A 5,655-nucleotide genomic window follows, 5' to 3' on the forward strand; every position below is an offset into this window, starting at 1 on the left:
TAATCCTTTTACTTTATATAATTCTTCTAAGACAAGAACAGTAGCCTACTTTTCCGTAACTTGCTCTTTATGGTAACTTTCATGTAGGAGTTAGGTCATATAACTAAATCATTGGTGAGATGGGCGGGAAAAACTGGTAAATCAGTACCGTTACCTGGGTTTCTAGTCCTGGAGGCTGTGGGGGGGGGGGGAGTGGATCTATACACTCATCTGTTTGTGTATGTTTGTTTAAGCTTTTAATATTACCAATTCTTTTCAGTTCTGTTTTATTAACCGGTGAGGACTCTGATGGTATTTCCTCTATGAATTCATTATCAAAGTCTATTCCATTCATTTGTGGGAGCAAAGTTATTTTCTCTGTTCTCATGCATCTTAAGCCCTGTAACATATGAGCTTAATTGCTAAGTATTCAACGATATAAAAAATGTAGAAATTGGTCTTGTAGTCTCTGTGAAACTGATGTTTAACCGTATCATACCTTTTACTGTGATTTGTTTGCCATCTACCGTATATAAGTCTAAATCAGATTCTTCCAGAAAAGTTACTTTCTTCTTATATCTAAAAAAATCTATTTATTTCTTCTTGTGTTATTAAGTTCACTGGAGAGCCTGTGTCTTAAAATAAGGAAACGTTTTGATCATCACATACAGCTGGTATCAAGGTACACCCATTTCCAAACATGTCTCATATGTGAATTTTAGACTTGCTTTTCTTTACTTTTGTTCGTTTTTTGTCGTGACTTGGTCTTCCCCCGATTTGAAAATAGACTCTAATTTTTCTACTGTTTTGCAGTTACTGGTCCATTGCCCTTGGCACCGATGATGTCTACCCTAGGGACCAAATCCTTGTGTCTTTTGTCTATCCTCTTTTGTTTTGGTAAAGCATTCATTCTTTGTGTGTCCTGGTTTTGCACAATAATGACATAGAATGGACCTATCTCCTGACTGTGATCTGCGAGATGACTTCCCATATTTAGTTGTGTGTGTGGCGCGAGATCTGCTTGGGCTGTGCGAGAACTTACGTAACTGCCTGTAGCCTGGTGTTTGTGGTCGTACCCTCGACGCGTTTGGTTGTTTGCTCGTCCTGCTTTCGGGTCCCGATCGATTTTGTTCTCTGTTTGGGGTAGTTGTAGCTGTTTTCACAGCAGATACTGTCTCAGGCACTCTCATTCTACTAGAATGTGACTGTGTTTCGATCATCCCTGCTTTGCTACACTGCATCTCTACCTCGTTCATTAAGTCTAGTAAGCACATACATGGGGTGTACGCTATCGTCTTGGCGATCTTGAGGGTCCTATCAGGTAGTTTCACAAGGCAGCTACATAACCAATGATGTCCATGACGAGGTCGGGGGACATCTTTCCATCTCCTGTTATCCAGTTTGAGTTTTCTAAGGTAGCAAATAATGTTCTTTGGATCGTGGAGACATCGGCAGTTATTTCACTGAGCACATGATTTGTAGTGTGCTCTCTTACCGTATCTACAATCTTATGTAATTCTGGAATTATACCTGGCAAAAAGTTCATATCTCCAGAAAATTTCTTCAAAAATTCAGTTTTAAATTCATCATATGTCTTAGCTTGGAGAAGCTTATCTGAATTAAGCAAGTTTCCTGCCACCATTTATTGTTGGAACTTCGTAGCCACCATTTATATATATGTAACTCTTTAGTCATTTATTGTTGGAACTTCGTAGTCACCATTTATATAGATGTAACTCTTTAGTCTTGTAATTGGTGAGTCTTGAGTTTTAGTTAAAGTTATTTTGGTAATTGAAGAGCAGGAGGAGTTAAAGATGAATACAGGGAGTTGATCTTGATTTATTATCTTCAAAGAAAGTCTAAGTTGAGCAGCATGTGTATTACACAGGGACATAATTTACTAACTAGGTCTAGTCGGACCCCCCTTCTTATTTGATGTCTCCACTACCTACCGGTTCTATGGCTTACCCCTTTCTTAGCTCTGATTCCTACATACTCGTTTAGCAGGGGTCGTGTCACGTGTGCTATACTGTCGTGAAGCTTCTAGAACACTGTATGTCTGTGTGTACGTACAGCTTCCGGTGCACGACCAGCATTCCTTCACTTTAAAAGTTGCAAGCTAATTTCCTTTTGCTTGATTCTCGCTGATACACTGCCTATCTCACACCCTGGCTTGGTGCTTCTATCTCTCTATCTATATATCTGTATATCTATCTATGAGTTGTATTAATATAATATGGAGTCCTGACATATATATATATATATATATATATATATATATATATATATATATATATATATATATATATATATATATTAATTGTTGTTAGTTTAATACAGTTTTAAAGTTGTTTGATTGAAATGTGAACATTTGAATTTTAGTAATATAAGGTTATTGGAGAAATTGAATCATAACTGAGTGGCACAGAATACTTAACAATGATTTTAGAATATGCTATATTTTGGTCATATACCCATTCCATATGGCCTCAAAATGACCATGAAATTAGCGAAAATGCAAAATTTTCTTGGAGGGGGGCTTACAGCGCCCCCCACCTCTAACCCCCCAGCTGTACGGGCTCGCCGCGCTCGCCAAAGTCATGGCCTGCACAGTTAAAAAGATAAGAAAAGAAAAAAAAAGGCACTCCCCTTTTCAACTTTTTGGGTACGCCACTGCGCATCTTGTAGTAGCCTTTTGAACTTTTTCAATCTTATCTATGTGTTTTTTGAGATGAGAACTCCAGACTACTGACGCATACTCCAGGGTTGGACTGATGAATGATGTTATTATCTTTCTTAGCATATCTTCATTTATGTACATGAATGCTATTCTCATATTTGCAAGCAGTGTATACATGTTCCGTACTTTCTCACTGATGTGGTCAGCCGGAGACAGTCTGTTATTGATAACCACACGTAGGTCCTTTTCTCTTTCCGATGTGTGTAGGGTTTATTTCTAAACTTATAATCCTAATCAGGTCTTTTTCCACTTTTACCAGATTTAATTACATGACACTTGTCCACATTGAATTCCATTAGCCATTTATTGCTCAATTTATTATGCTTGTTTAATTCCTTTAGCAGCTCTTTGTAACAATCTGTGTTAGCAATTTTCCTTTGAACTTTTGTATCATCTGCAAACATATTTAGATAGCTTTCATTTCCAATGTTGCTATCTAAATCATTTACATACAATAAAAATATGATTGGTGCAGCACTGAGCCCTGTGGAACTCTGCTAGTCACTTCCATCCATGATGTGGAATTTCCTGTTAGTACTGTTCTCATTTTTTTTTTAAAATAGAAAATCTTGCATCCAACAATACATTTTGCCTCAGATTACTCCTTGATGGTACAGTTTCCATAAAAGAAATGGTGCGGTACTCTGTCAAATGCTTTCTTGAAATCTAACTAGACACTGTCCACCCATCCTTCTCGTTTTTGTAATGTTTCTGTTACTCTATCATTGTAACTCAACAAATTAGTAACACATGATTTTCCCCGTCTGAAACCAAACTGTCTCTCTGTTATCATACTGTGTTATAGATGATTTACCCAAACTTTTCTTGTCAGCTTTTCTAATACTTTGCTTACAACAACGGTTAGTGATACTGGTCGGTAGCTGAGTGGATTTTGTCTATTCCTTTTCTTGAATAAAGGAACAATGTTTGCTTTCCTCCAAATATCAGGTAGTTTACCTTGTCTCGAGGATTTCTTGAAAATTAAAGATAATGGTTTACTTAACTCCTTTGCACTTTCATGTAGCACCCAACATGAAATTTCATCAGGACCATTTGCTTTTCCTTTGTCTAATTTACTTAACTCCCCCTGTATTTCATTTTCTGATATTTGTATATCTGGTAATGTGTGTGGGCATGCATGTTCCATATCATCCCTCTCAAAATTATTTTCTTCTGTAAAAACTGATCGGAAATTCTAATTTAGTGCTTCACAATTATCCTTCTCTTGTGTATAGGTGATCCCCTCATCTGTAATGGATTGTATTTTATCTTTTACTTTGGTTTTGCTTCTGATGTAGCTGTAAAATAGCTTTGGTTGATCACTACTTTTATTTATGATATCCTCCTCAAACTGTTTTTGGGCTTCCCTCCTTATTCTTGTATAATCGTTTCTTGCCTCTTTATAGTTGTTATATGCCCTTTCACTATTGTGTCTTCTGTATCTATTCCACAACAAGTCTCTTTCTTTTGATTTTCTGCAGTACATTTTATATTAAACCATTTCTTTATTTTCTTTTCTGCTTCCTTGTGCTGTGGGATGTACTTCTGGACTGCTGTTTCATAAAGTTCACAGACCTGTTTATATTTGGCATTTAAATCTTGTCCTCTAAGCTCCTTTTCCCAATCTGTTTCTAAGAAGTACTTCTTTAGGTCATGGTAGTTTCTCATTCTATAATTTAGGCTCTTTTTGTAACTTTCATTGCTGTTACCTATGTCATATGGAATCCCGAAGTTATAATTTAGTACTGCATGGTCGCATTTGCCAAATGAAGGGTGATACATTAAATCGTCAATATCGCTTCCTTGCGTAGAAAATATAAGATCTAGTACTGAGGGTACATCGAATCCTGTTTTTCTGGTGCATTCCCTTGCATGTTGCATTAGGAAAAACTCCTGCACGAGATCCAGGAGCTTTTGGTCCCAACAGCTTTCTTGGCTTATTGTATCTAGAGTATTCCAATTCATATTTGTATTAAAATCTCCAGTTAGTATAATTCTTTCCGATTTTCCCTTCCATTCTATGTACAATAGTAATTTTAAACTTTGAATTGTACTCTCTGCCAGGTCCTCATATTTGCCTCTTTCCCATGTGTTTGATCTGGGTGGCATGTATAAACTTACTACAATTACTTTCCCTTCAGATGTATTAATCTCTACTGCAATCAGTTCTACTTGTAAGGGTATATATATTGTTCTATTTCTTTGACTTTTAGATTTTTCTTTGTTAATATTATACTTCCTTCTTTTTTTAAAGTTCCTATCTCTTCTCCCTATATTGTATTCCTCTAAGTTTAGGATGTCATTTGATATCCTTGGTGTTAATTTGGTTTCAGTTAGGCATATTATATGTGGTTCATTTTCTCTGATTTAATCAGTCATCTCCAATAATTTTGATACCATTCCATCTACATTTGAGTCCATCAACTTAATCATCTTGTTTACATACTTGTCATGACCTGGGTCTACTACCTTCCTCCTTTATATTCCCTGCTGTTTATGTACCACTTTCGAACCTGGAATCCAATTACTTTGTAAAAAAAAATGTATTCTTCTCCTCCTCTGATCTTCCCTCATTCTTTGTTTTTGCTTCCTCCCTCTTCTCTTTTAGTAATTCCAGTTCCTCTTGAGTTAAGCATCTTTTTATTCATACATTTTTGAAATCTTCTTTTTCCATGAGTTTCTTTGCATTTTTTAGTATCTCCTCCAGTGTTTACACTGTGGAAGGTTACCTTTAGGGGCCTTGATTTATTTTTCTCATATTTCCCTAAGCTTTTGTGTTCCTTTGTGTCTTTATTACAAATTTCCTCTGATACTTCCTTCAGTATGCTCAATATATTTGCCATCTCCCTTTTGCCTCTCGGGATCTTGTTTTTTATTTCTTCCTCTTCTTACTATAGATTTTTTTTTATATCTGATGAATCTCTGACCAATTTAGG

This window comes from Coenobita brevimanus, chromosome 79 (assembly GCF_032717465.1).
Source record: "Coenobita brevimanus isolate Jiangsu-jjx chromosome 79, ASM3271746v2, whole genome shotgun sequence".
In the NCBI taxonomy this organism is placed as follows: Eukaryota; Metazoa; Arthropoda; class Malacostraca; order Decapoda; family Coenobitidae; genus Coenobita; species Coenobita brevimanus.